Genomic DNA, 12,558 nt, shown 5'->3' on the forward strand with positions numbered 1-12,558 from the left:
GCAAGCGCCTCCTACTATATAGCACAGGAAACTCTACTCAATACTTTGTAATAAACCTATGAGAGAAAAGAATGTGAAAAAAAAAAAAACCCTACGTAAAATACCTTTATATATATATATATATATATATATATATATATATATATATACACATATATATACATATACACACACACACACGTATGTAGGTATATGTATATACATGTATGTATGTATATATATGTATATGTATATATGGAGGGGGGGAGAGAGAGAGAGAGAGAGAGACAGAGAGAGACAGAGACAGAGGCAGAGACACTGAGACAGAGAGAGACAGAGAGAAAGAAGAGACAGAGAGACAGAGGGATTAGGACTGATTCTTAAATCTTTTGTTTTCCAGGTACAAGGAAAAACAAAAACAAACCAACAAAACCCAATTTTCTTTTTTCTTTTTTCTTTTTTTTTATTTTTAAAGATGGACCTCCATTTGGTAACTTATACCTCTGTCAGCAGGATGGAATCACTGATCTTTTTCTCCCTACCTTCCTTAATTCAGAAACTCTCAGTGAGGCTTCTTATTTCCTTGGCAACCGAGTTATTTGCATACGTTACTTGGAGGCCAAAATTATGTTTCCATAAAACGGGGATACTCACTTGTGGATATGAAGTTCTGGAGCTACTCGTTTCCCTTAGGGTGTTGTTCTTAACCTGAAAACTGGACTGCATCCCGAAGTTTTTTGAGTTCCCTCCAATATCTGGCTACGACTCTCCCCATGAACGTTTGCCATTTTCTCCCACCCTTTTGACTTGGCCTCACTGAGAACTAAAATGGCCCTTTGCCTGAAGCTCTGCAAACGGAAGCTAGAGAACTTGACGAAACGGCCACAACGGCTCCTATGGAAACAATCCTCGTGCCTGTTTCTTTGAGAGCCACTCCGAAATTTGAACCAAACACCCGACGACATCATCAGAGGTGTTGCAGACTTCTAAAGTTGCTTCGACCCTGACATCTAGAAATCTCCTTCACTCACTCACTCACTCACTCACTCACTCACACACACACACACACACACACACACACACACACACACACACACATCCCTACACACACGAGTCACCAGCTCAGCTTTAATATGTTCCAAGGAACTTTCAGAGGAGGGAACTCTTGGGCTCCAGAGTAGGCCGCCCCAAAATCTGCCTCCATGCTCTATTGATTATTTTGAATTCAAGTGACTTAAGAACCGGCCAGCACAAGAGGGACACACTGGCCCGCCTTTCTGTCCTCCTGCGGAGGAAGATCTCAAGTGAAGACATCTGCTTCCATGCATGTCCATGATTCTCAAATGGTGTAGTGGGGTTTCCTGGGTTAGGAAAAGGAGGGGACATCTTTTGCCTGGAAAAAAAGGCCTGTTTCTCACACAACCTCCTCCCATCCCTTACCTCTCTCCCTCCTTCCCTCCCTGCAGTTTGGAGGGGACAGCCTAAGGGTGGGGAAATTGGGGAAAGAAAAAAGACAAAGCCATTCATTAAAGAGAAGCTCGAGGCAAAGTCAAAGGCTCCGACTTGACCGGAGAGCTTTCTGCATTTGAATGGAGCGATTGAACGAGGCCCTGCCGAATGAATCGTCCGGACCTCCCCTCCCCTCCCCCGCTCCTGGCAAAGGTCAGTCCAGGGGACTTAGGAAGGAGCTCTGGAGAAGGAACGGGGGTGGGGGTGGGGGTGGGGGCGGGACCAACAGACAATAGCCGCTGCCTGCCTGCCTGCCTGCCTGCCTGCCGGGCTGAGGCCTGAGGCCTGAGGCCTGAGGCCTGAGGGTCACCACGCTGGCTCTTGCAACACAATCCCTTCCAGGAAACTGCTGTGATGACTGTTTGGCAGTGAAGGATCAACTCTGAACTCTCTTGGCCTATTTCTGCAAAAGGCCCGAGCCTCAGCTACGACAGATTCTCTGGGTTTCTTGGCACAGGGACTGACCCGCACCCTCCCGTCCTGTCAGATCCTCCTTTGTACACACGCCTCCACTCACTGGAAGGGTTCTTTGGCCTCGTCCAGAAAACGAACATACAAAAAGAAACCCACAAACAAGACTGAAATGATGTGTTGGTAGTTATGGGAAAGAAACCTGCTCCTCTCACACACCTGAGGGCAGGAAGCGAAGGCAGGTTCTCGGCCGGAGGGGGACGGGGTGAACCGAGGTCGGTCAGCGCCCCCCTCCCCCCGCTTCTCTCCCGGGTGACGTGGGCCCCCCTTCCCCGCCTCTCTCTGCGCCCCCCATCCCCACCCCGCCCTGGTTCTGATATTTCACTCGGGAAACTTCTCTAGGCCGGCCGAGATGCCAGCTTGCTGTCCTGCCGTTTCATGTCCATCTCTATCAGCCATGTCCAAAAGGCACGGGAAATCATGGACAGCAGATAGCGCACCCAGAGTTGTGTGTGTGTGTGTGTGTGTGTGTGTGTGTGTGTGTGTGTGTGTGTGTGTGTGTGTGTGTGTTTTGCTGGGGTTTCTGTCTGCGTGTGTGTTTGCTTTTGGTTTGGCTTTTTTTTTTTTTTTCTTCGATAAACTCGCCCCATTTGGGAGTCGGGTGGAACACGGCGGGTGTCTCCTGGCCTGCCGCCCTAACAAACCCCAAAGAGACTCATTTTGGGGTCTCGGCCAGCCAGGTCCCCTTTCTTGGAATTCTGGTTTCATAAATCCGTCTCGTGTCCATGGAATTCTCAGGTCCAGCCATCGACCCTAAGGACGGGGAGGGAAGGTTTTGTCCCGGGGACATCTTCCTTCCTTGCCCGCCTCCTCGGGGTTCCGGACGCTTCGGTATGCTGACGTGCCGTGCCCTCCTCAGCTCCACCCCGACCCCCACCCCAACCCCCCAACCCCCCACCCCCCCGTTTTTGGGAACTCTGTGAACAGGGGTGGTGTTTTTCACAGCCAAACACACTCTCACCGTAAGACCCGGCCCTCGGAGGACTCCTTGCTATGAATGGACCCGAGGTGACGCGGGGAGTCGAACGGCTGAGGTCCATGCAGAAACCTGCACGCGGACCTTGACAGTGGCTGTTTTATTCCTCACTGCCAAGAACTCTCTCGGAGGTGACCGAGACATGTCTTTCAGGAGGTGAATGGACACGTACGTAGCCTGGGGACGAGCCGTAGGTAACATGCTTTCTCGGAAGAGAAAAACCATGGACGGGATGAACAGGTCAGCGGGGTGGTGGTGGATGGTGGATGAATAGGCGGAGGGCAGAGGACGTTTAAGGCAGGGAAACTCTCCAAAGTTAGGATCCTGATGGTATGAAAGCAAACGTTTTGCATAGGGCACTACCTGAGATGGGGTGAATCGAAGGGACCTACCTCTATGGGCCACCACCCCCTCCTCCCCACCATGAAAGCGCCCCAAGCAAGCCTGCTCTTTTTACCCCAGTTGAAGACCCTTGCTAAAGCCAGAAGGCAAAAAATGACCATGAGAAATCTGACCAGCCGTCGCTTGGGACAAGAGTGAGGCCAATGAATCCAGTGAAAAGTTGACAGAGGGGCCTGGGTCCCTCGGCTCGACCCCTTCACGGAGAAGCCAAAGCCTTTTACGCAGGGATGAGCTTTGACACACCTAGGTTTCTTCGGCCAGTGCGACGTTCATGAAACACGCTAAAGGAAAATGATCGATCGATGTGTTTGCCGTCTGCCTGAGCGCACGCGATACGAAATAGAAACCGGGGGAGGGGGTGTGTGCTGACGTTCGGGGTCTAATGGGAGAAACCTTGGAGGGTTTTTGCCCTTAGGGTGCCTTGGTCTGGGGTTGACTTGTGTGCGCTGAGAACGAGGGCCGTTATTGAAGACCCTGTGCAGATTTTGGACACCATGATCCATGGAACCCTGAAGTTTTGGAACCTAGAAATCTTTTGGTCTGCATTTGAGTTGGAAATCTTCTCCTTGACAGAAAGAAGCGCACAGGAGGAGGAGGAGGAGGAGGAGGAGGAGGAGGAGGAGGAGGAGGAGGAGGAGGAGGACGAGGACGAGGACGAGGAGGACGAGGAGGACGAGGAGGACGAGGACGAGGACGAGGACGAGGACGAGGAGGAGGACGACGAGGAGGAGGACGAGGACGGGGACGAGGTGGAGGAGGAGGACGAGGAGGACGAGGAGGACGAGGAGGGGAAATGGAACTGCATGATGAGCAGATCAGCTTTTCGATGTCAGCAAGGCACCCGCCGCCCAGTTCTCTGGGTGAACTGTCTTGATCTTGCACATCTCTACCGCCTCCGAAATGTGAACACAGCCTGCGATGGCCTGACTGAGACTAAGGCCAGTGGACTGGATGAGGTAGACCCTGAAACCAAAGGGAAGGAAAAAAAAAAAAGAAAGAAAGAAAAAACAGAAAAGCCAAAACGGAAACAAACAAACAAACAAAAAAACCCCAAAAAATAACAACGGGGGAGGGGAGGGGGAAGTGGTCTCTTTAAGAATACAAACCGGTGGAAGGGCTCCCTCACCCAAACACTAATTCGCCGTCTCCTTCGGGACCAACACGAATCTTAAAAGTCTTTCCCCACAGATAATAAAAAGCCTTAGCCATCGGAGGAAATAAACGTCACCTATTCCAACGGTTCTTTATAAATAAGCAAGAGAGCGAATTTTCGATTGCACTACCTGCTTCGTGGCTGACTAAAAGTTTTTAAATGAAAGCTATGAAATCTCTGGTCATGTCGATCTCTAGGTAGGTAGGTAGGTAGGTACGTACGTACGTACGTACGTACGCACGCATGAGACAGACCTACAGACATTTTGGAAAAGGACTGGGGAGTGGCCTAGGGCCAAACAGGCCTTGCCAGCTAAAGAACAGAGGCCCTGGGGGCCTGAGTCTCAGACACACACCCGCCCACCCACCCACACCCACCCACCCACCCACGTACACACGCGCGCGCGCACACACACACACACACACACACACACACACACACACACACACACACGAGGCTCTCGGGAGTAAAAGATTAACTTTACCTCTGTTGACACCACGACTATACCTAGTTGTCCCAAGACGAGGAGCTCCACTGTACATTTAACCCTTATCTGTTCCTGTGCTTTCTTGCAGAAAATTCTCATGTGCTTCTTTCCCCTCGTGGAAGCGCTTGCTATTCCCCATAGGTAGCCACCGTGCAACCAGCTGCTGCAGATCCGAGAATTTGGAGGATTCCTGGAAAGGATCGGTGATCCCGAGACAAACTCTCCCTTCCGTGATCAGAGCAACTCGGGGCGGTGTCTCTCCCCCCCAACCCCCCCCCGCCCCCCCCCACCGCCTTCTCCCTTGTGTACCAGCTATCTCTTTTAATAAAATAATAGTAATGATAATGATAATAATAATAATAAAATAAATTTAAAAAAAAGTTTTGCTTTGCTGACCTTAGAGTCTTGTGGAAGCGATCTTCGTTTCTATGGCACTGCTGTGCAAGAATCTGGGAAGGCCCTGGTAACAGGTATGTCTGTAGCTACCTTCTAGAGCTGGCCTGTTCCTACGTACGGATCCGAGTGCCACAATTAACTTGGGAAAGAGCTCTCTTGAAGGGCTTAGGAGGAAGCACTCCCGAATTATTCAGTCTACTAGAGAGGGACCCAAAGGGTTTTGCAAGTTCACGTGATCTAGGATGAACCCTCCGGCTGAGAATAGCCAGGGTCAACGTATGGGTTTTATGAAACTAGGCATGTCTTTGGGGTGATCGGCATTCGAGGTCATCCTTTTCTTCTATCTACGTCGACCCCAAATCCAATAAGTTCACGGGAGTGAACCAAGTTCGTCAGCAAGGAAAAGAACTTGGGGATGATGGCTGACACCGTCTAAAGTCTCAGGAAATGTTCACGGGTCATCTCGTCGTCATGGGATTTAGAACAAGTGATGTCGATAGCTCTAGGTGGAGGAACTCCTTAAGAAAGGTTATGTTTTTTGGTATGTCTACTTAAAAACAGTTTCTCCCAGACCTTTTGGGTCACTTTAGGAACTTTAGTGTTGGTGTAAGCGGAATGATGGGGAGGGAATTCGTGGAACGTCTAGATCGTTTCCAAAGATGACCTACGGAAACGTTCGTGGCTCAACAAGTCTCAGTGGACCTACGTCGGTCTCCTTATTACAGAAAGACTAAAGATGTTCCGATGTATGAGTCCACACCTCTAGCATCACTTTGGGGAAAAAACATTTTAAAAAAGTGATGCTGCGTGAAAATGTACGCTTCTAGGCGTGATGAAATGGAATCATCCATTTGCCGGTCCAGAAACACTGGTGTCACAGACCCCGTTCACCATGGCTTCCTAGTTCCTGTTCGTGACCGATTCAGGTTTCTAAGCGTTCCGAATTCTTATTGTCTTTTTTTTTCTTTTCCTCTCCATTCTTGTCTCAAAGAACTGTACGTTCCAAAAATATTTTTTTTTACCTACCAAATCATAGATTGTCTGTTTGTTCCAAAAACTTTTAGGTTGAGAGATTTTTTCTTTCTTTCTTTCTTTCTTTCTTTCTTTCTTTCTTTCTTTCTTTCTTTCTTTCTTTCTTTCTTTCTTTCTTCCTTCCTTTCTTTCTTTCTTTCTTTCTTTCTATCTATCTTTCTTTCTATCTTTCTTTTTCTTTCTTTCTTTCTTTCTTTCTTTCTTTCTTTCTTTCTTTCTTTCTTTCTTTCTTTCTTTCTTTCTTTTCTTTCTTTTCTCTCTCTCTCTTTCTCTTTCCCTCTTTCTCTCTTTCTTTCTTTCTTTCTCTCTCTCTTTCTTTCTGTCTTTCTCTCTCTTTCGCTCTTTCCCTCTCTCTTTCTCTCTATCTCTTTCTCTCTCTTTCGCTCTCTTTCTTTCGCTCGGTCTCTCTTTCTCTCTCTCTTCCTTTCTCTCTTTCACTCTTTCTCTCTCTCTTTTGCTCTTTCCCTTTCTCTTTCTCTCTCTCTCTCTTTCTCTCTCTCTCTTTCTTTCTCTTTCTCTCTCTCTTTCTCTCTCTCTTTCTTTCTCTCTTTCGCTCTTTCCCTCTCTTCCTCTCTCTTTCTTTCTCTTTCTCTTTCTCTCTCTCTCTCTTTTGCTCTCTCTTTCTCTCTCTCTCTTTCTCTCTCTCTTTCTCTCTCTTTCTTTCTCTCTCTCTCTCTTTCTTTCTGTTTCTTTCTCTCTCTTTCTTTCTCTCTCGCTCTCTTTCTTTCTCTCTCTTTCTTTCTCTCTTTCTCTCTCTTTTTCTTTCTTTCTTTCTCTCTCTCTTTCTTTCTCTCTGTCTCTGTCTCTCTCTCTCCCCCTCTGTCTCTCTGTCTCTCCCTCCCTCTCCCTCTCCCTCCCCTCTCCCTCTCCCACTCCCACTCCAACTCTCACTCTCACTCTCTCTGTCTCTCTCTCTCTCTCCCCTCTGTCTCTCTGTCCCTCCCTCTGCCTCTCCCTCTCCCTCCCCCTCTCCCTCTCCCTCTCCCACTCCCACTCCCACTCTCACTCCCACTCCCACTCCCACTCTCTCTCTCTTTCTTTCTTTCTTTCTTTCTTTCTTTCTTTCTTACTTTCTTCCTTCCTTCCTTCTTTCCTTTCCTTTCCTTTCCTTTCCTTTCCTTTCCTTTCGTTTCCTTTCCTTTCCTTTCGTTTCCTTTCCTTTCCTTTCGTTTCCTTTCCTTTCCTTTCCTTTCCTTTCCTTTTCTTTCCTTTCCTTTCCTTTTCTCTTCTCTTCTCTTCTCGTCTCTTCTTTTCTTTATTTTCCCTAACGAAAAGGTTCAGTTTGGGCCTCCAGTTCACTTTCCTCGCTGGGTTGCTTGTTTTCTGGAAGCTGAGTGGTGAGAGGCCTTGGTCTGTTTTGGATAGGCTCCCCTTACGGGATGTGCTTGGGCTTGTCCTAGGCCTTTATACGTCCACGTATACCTGTGCCACAAGCACACGCGATGCACGTACGTATACTATACGTGCACGCTTTTTCCTTTGTTTTGAAGGCCAGAGTAGTTGTACGGCTTGACTTCTTCGCTGGTATGGTTTGTCGTGGTCTCGGTGGGGCTACAGTCCGTTGTCGATACTTACCGCATTCCACACACACACACACACACACACACGCACACGCACACGCACACGCACACGCACACGCTCGCACTCGGGGTGTTGCATTGAGTAGATGTGCCCGAACTCAGTTTCTTTAGTGGATGGCTATGGACTCCACCCTCGCCCCCCCTCCGCCCCCCCACCCGCCCGCATTCCCCCGAGCCCCGCCTCCCCCATCCCCCACCCCCACGCCCACCCCCGCCCGTGGACTGTGGTCAGTCCATTTTGAAATCCATGTTTTCTCGTGACCGCGGGTGCGTTTTCCCCACCCACGCACCCATGTGTTGTCTTTGGACTTTGTCGCCGTCCGGGCAGAGATAGTTGTTTGTTTCCGCTTGTATGTGTGGGGTCGGAGGGTATCCTTCCTTTCCTTTCTAGGTTCTGGGCTTTGCGTGTCTGCTTCCGACAGACCTCCACCGTTCGAGAGAGGATGAATTCCTGCGTTGTTCTCTGAGTGCTTGCCTGGTTTCGGTTTGCCAGTCCCCGCCTTCCCTCCCTCCCTCCCTCCCTCCCTCCCTCCCTCCGTCCGGGCAGCCGGGGATCTTGCTCGTGACCCTCTGGGCACCCCGTGCCGGCCGCCCCGGGCCCCGCCGGCGTCTCCGTGGGATTTGCCCCCGCCGAGGAGTCGCGTGGGGAGCGCGTTTCCTTCGAGGCGGCCTCCCGGCGACGTCTTCCCAGCTTCCCCGGCCACCCCCCCCCCCCCCCGTCTGCTGCCGGGGTCGCGCCGTGTCGTGCCGTCCCGGGAGCTAGCTCCGAGACGGACGCCTCGGGGCCGCGCCAGACGCCCGCCGGCTCGCCCCGGCGGGCCGAGCTCGGGCGTTTGGGCGGCCCGGCGCTGCTGCATCCTCGGTGGCCGGCCGGCGACAGGGAACCCGGCCCGGGGACGTTGGAGCCGTTGTCGGGAGCCACCTGGCGGCCGCTTTTATATTGTCCCTTGTCTCTGGAGCTTCGGCGACCTTCGTGAGGGCTGTGACTCGGCCGCCGGGCCCGAGGCAGAGTTCCGGGAGCCGGGCGACGCTGGCGGTGACTGTCCCGGTGGGGCCCAGGCGTGGGCGCCTCCTGCTGTCGCTTGAGATTGGGCGTGCAGGCCTATGAGGGTGTGACTGTCGCCGCGCTCTCGAGCCGGTCTGTGGGGCCGCCTGGCCTGGTCGACCAGCATCCGGCCGCGGGGACCGACCCGGCCACCCGACCCTCCTTCCTTCCTTCCCTCCCTTCCCCCCCCCCCCACCGCCCGGTCCCCACAGCGCCCCGCTCCGGAGGTGGGGACCGGCCCGTGCCCGTGCCCGTGCGTTTAGGCCGGTGGAGGGCGCGACGGGCTCGTTGGCGGGCGCGCGTGGGTCCCGGTGGTCGGATTCTTTCTGACCGATGCTTTTCCGAGTTGGACTCCGGAGGTGGGGACCGGGCTGGGCCGCGAGGGGTGACCCGGAGAGAGAGGCCCGGGCCCGGGTGCGGTCCCTCGTGGGCTCCGGTCGCCTGGGAGGTGCCTCCGTGCGAAAATGTTTCCAAGTCCCCCTGGGTCCGGGGACGCGGACGGGCCGGGACCTGCTCGCGCGGGTGGCCGGGGAGGGCGCACCCGGCCCTTTAGCGGGCCCACGTGGGTCCCGGTCGGCGGACGCGACTTTTTCTCACCCTCCCCCGCCCCCTCCTCCACCGCGAGTCCCGGCCGGGGTGGGGGTGGCGGTGGGGACCGGCCCGAGTCGTACTGGGTGGCCCGGATAGGGCGGCCTGGGCCCGGGCGCGGTCCCTCGTGGGCCCCGCTCGTCAGAGGCGGCAGAGTGGGATAGTTCCTTTTCTGTAACCAAGTCTTCGCCCGGGGACTCGGAGGGACGGCGGTACGGTACCTGCTCGCGCGGGCGATCCGGGGAGGGCGACCCCGGCCCGCTCGCTGCCTCTGCCACGTTTTCCCGCCCCGCCCCGCTCCACTCTGCCGCCCCCCCGCTCCTCGGGTCGACCAGATGGCCCCGAGAGAGCTCCGGGGCTGCTGTGGATGGGGAAGTGTTGGGGAGAGGTAGCCGGGCCGAGGTCCCGGGGAGCCCCCCCGAGGTTCGTGGATGGGCCCCGCTGCCGGGCGCCGTGATTTTTTTCGCCTGAAATGGGCCTTTTTTACCACCAGATAGGTGCTGACACGGTCTCCTCTGGCATCTCTCGCTGGGGGTTCTGGGACTCTGGACGCGCGCAGAGCGCTGGGCTTTGGACCGCCGTCCGGCGCCCGAACCGGCCCTTGCCACTTGAGCCGCCCGCTTGGGCCTGCGCGCCGGCTCTCGTGTGTGCGCCCGGCTGACCCGACCCGCGGTGCCGCCTCCGGTCTCTGGCTCACCCGAGGGCGGCGGGGCGAGGTGGTGCGTGGGTCTTCTACCCCGTGTGACTCCCCTTCCCCGCCGCAGGCACCCGGTGGTGGCTGAGACGACCCCAACCCGCAGGCTCCGTGCCACGTGTCAGGCGTTCTCCTCGCGGGGTCGTCGGCCACTGTTGCCCGAGAAGGCAAGAGGGAGCGAAGGGGGGGGCTGGGTGCCGGCTGAGGCTGAAGCAGGCTCCTCCGGTGAGGGTCCTCGCCGTGCCCCTCCTCCCTCGGGGCCCTCGTGGCCCCTGGCTCTCTGGATTGACTGATCGATGTGGTGATGTCGCGCTCTCCTGGGCCGGGCCTTCAGTCGCGCCAGACGAGGGACGGACGTTCTTGGCGAACGGGACCGCTCTTCTCGTTCTGTCCGCGGGCCCCTCGCCTCTCTTGTCACGCCCTGCCGGCCTGCCGAGGGGTGTGTGGGAGGCAGGGGTGGTGGTCTCCGGCCCTGACCTGCGGTCTCCCGCCTCCTGCCTCATGGCGTGGGCGGGGCCGTGGTCCTCGGACGCAGCAGACGCTCTCGCTTCGCCTCCTTGGCGTGTGCCTCGCGGGCGGTCCTCCCCGCGTCGGTGGGGGCCGTCCCGCCGCTGCGCCGCGCGCCCGCTGCCGGCGCGTGAGCGTGACTTGCTCGGTCCTCTGTGGTGCCCCTGGAGCGCTCCAGGTCGTCCCTCAGGCGCGCGAGGCCGAGCGGTGGTGTCGTTCCCTTTTCCCAGCGTGCTCCTCGGGGTCTCCGCCGCGGTGGTGTGTCCCGTGAGTGGCTCTCTTGGGGGGGTCGAGACGGTAAAGGGCGCGGGGGCTTGCCTCTGTTTCTCTCCCTCGGTGGGGGACGGGGGCCTGCCACCTCGTCGCCATCGTCCTCCCACGGTGTGCCGTGGGGGGGACTGACTTCGTGGCCGGGCCGACGCCGCGTGTGCCGCCGCCCCCCACTTGCGTGTGTGTGGGGAGTCGCACACGGGCGTGGGTGCGATCGCGTTGGGCCGGGGCCTGTGAGAAGGGGGCGTCTGTCGCGCTTCTCGGGCGTGCTCCCCCCTTCCGGAGCCCGGTGGACGAGCCTGGGGGGCGGCAGAGGTTGTGCCCCCGAGGCTGTGGCCGCGAACGCTCCAGTGGGCCGTGTGCTTACCCATACCGCAGACCCCCCCCACCCCTCCCACGGCCAGTCGTGGACTTGGTGGCTCGTGGAGCGCCTCCGTGGGCCCGAAGGGCAGAGACGATGGGTGGGGGATGACGCACCCTCGGTGAGAAAGCCTTCTCTAGCGATCCGAGAGGGAGCCTTGGGGTACCGGACCCCCCAGCCGCTGCCCCTCCCAAGCGTGCAGTGGGCCACGGTGGCCACTGCCAGAGCCACGTGGGTGGCAGAGGCCCTCGCCCTCGCGGGGAGGGCTTGCGCCGGCCCCGCGGTGGGGCCGAGTGCCGCTCTTTGCCTACCGCGGCCCGCGCCTCCCCCCTCTGAGTCGGGGGAGGGTCCCGCCAGGCCGGCGTCCGGCGCGGGGCCGTGTGTGCGCGTGTGTGTGCGCGTGCGGTGACCCGCGCGGTGGCGAGCCCGAGGTGGGGTTCGGGGACGCACGGACGTCCCGACTCCCCAGTCCCGCAGCCGGGAGGAGCCCGTCGCGCCTGCCCTCGCCGCGAGTCGCGGCCGGGGGCGGTGTGTGGGCACGGTGCGGGTCGCCTCGCTCGGGAGCGTTTCCCTGGGGCGCGAGCCCCGGGGGTCGGACTCAGATGAAGGCGGATGTGGCGAGGACGGAGGAGGTTGAGTTTGGGCGGACGGGTCCCTCCGTGTCACGCGGGGGGAAACCGTCGCACACGGGCCCCGGCGGCGGGGCCGGGTCGTGGGAGACCCCCAGGGTGGCCGGGGCCGGCCGGCGTCCCAGGCGTCGTGGGACCGCCCTCGTGTGTGTGGCGGTGGGACCCCGCGCTTGTTTCCCTGGCGGGCCCGGTCGTGCCTCGGCCCTTCCTGTCCCTGGGCGGGCGCCCCTGCGCCCCTGCCCCGCGGCCCTCGCCGCTGTGTGTGTGCGTGCCGCCCCCTCCCCGTGGCCGCCGGCCCTCCCCGGCCCCCAGCCCTCCGTGCCCCTTTCCCCGTCTGGGATCGAGCCGGCCTCGCCCACGTGAGGGTGTCGCCCGCCCCGGCCGCCGCGGCGGGCGGCGTCCCCGGGTGGAGTGCTCACGGTCCCTGAGGCGGGGGAGTCGGGCGCGGCGGCGGAGGCGTGTGTGGCGGGGCACGTGGG

The sequence above is a fragment of the Pseudorca crassidens genome, unplaced genomic scaffold (genome assembly GCF_039906515.1).
Source record: "Pseudorca crassidens isolate mPseCra1 unplaced genomic scaffold, mPseCra1.hap1 Scaffold_135, whole genome shotgun sequence".
Taxonomy (NCBI): Eukaryota; Metazoa; Chordata; class Mammalia; order Artiodactyla; family Delphinidae; genus Pseudorca; species Pseudorca crassidens.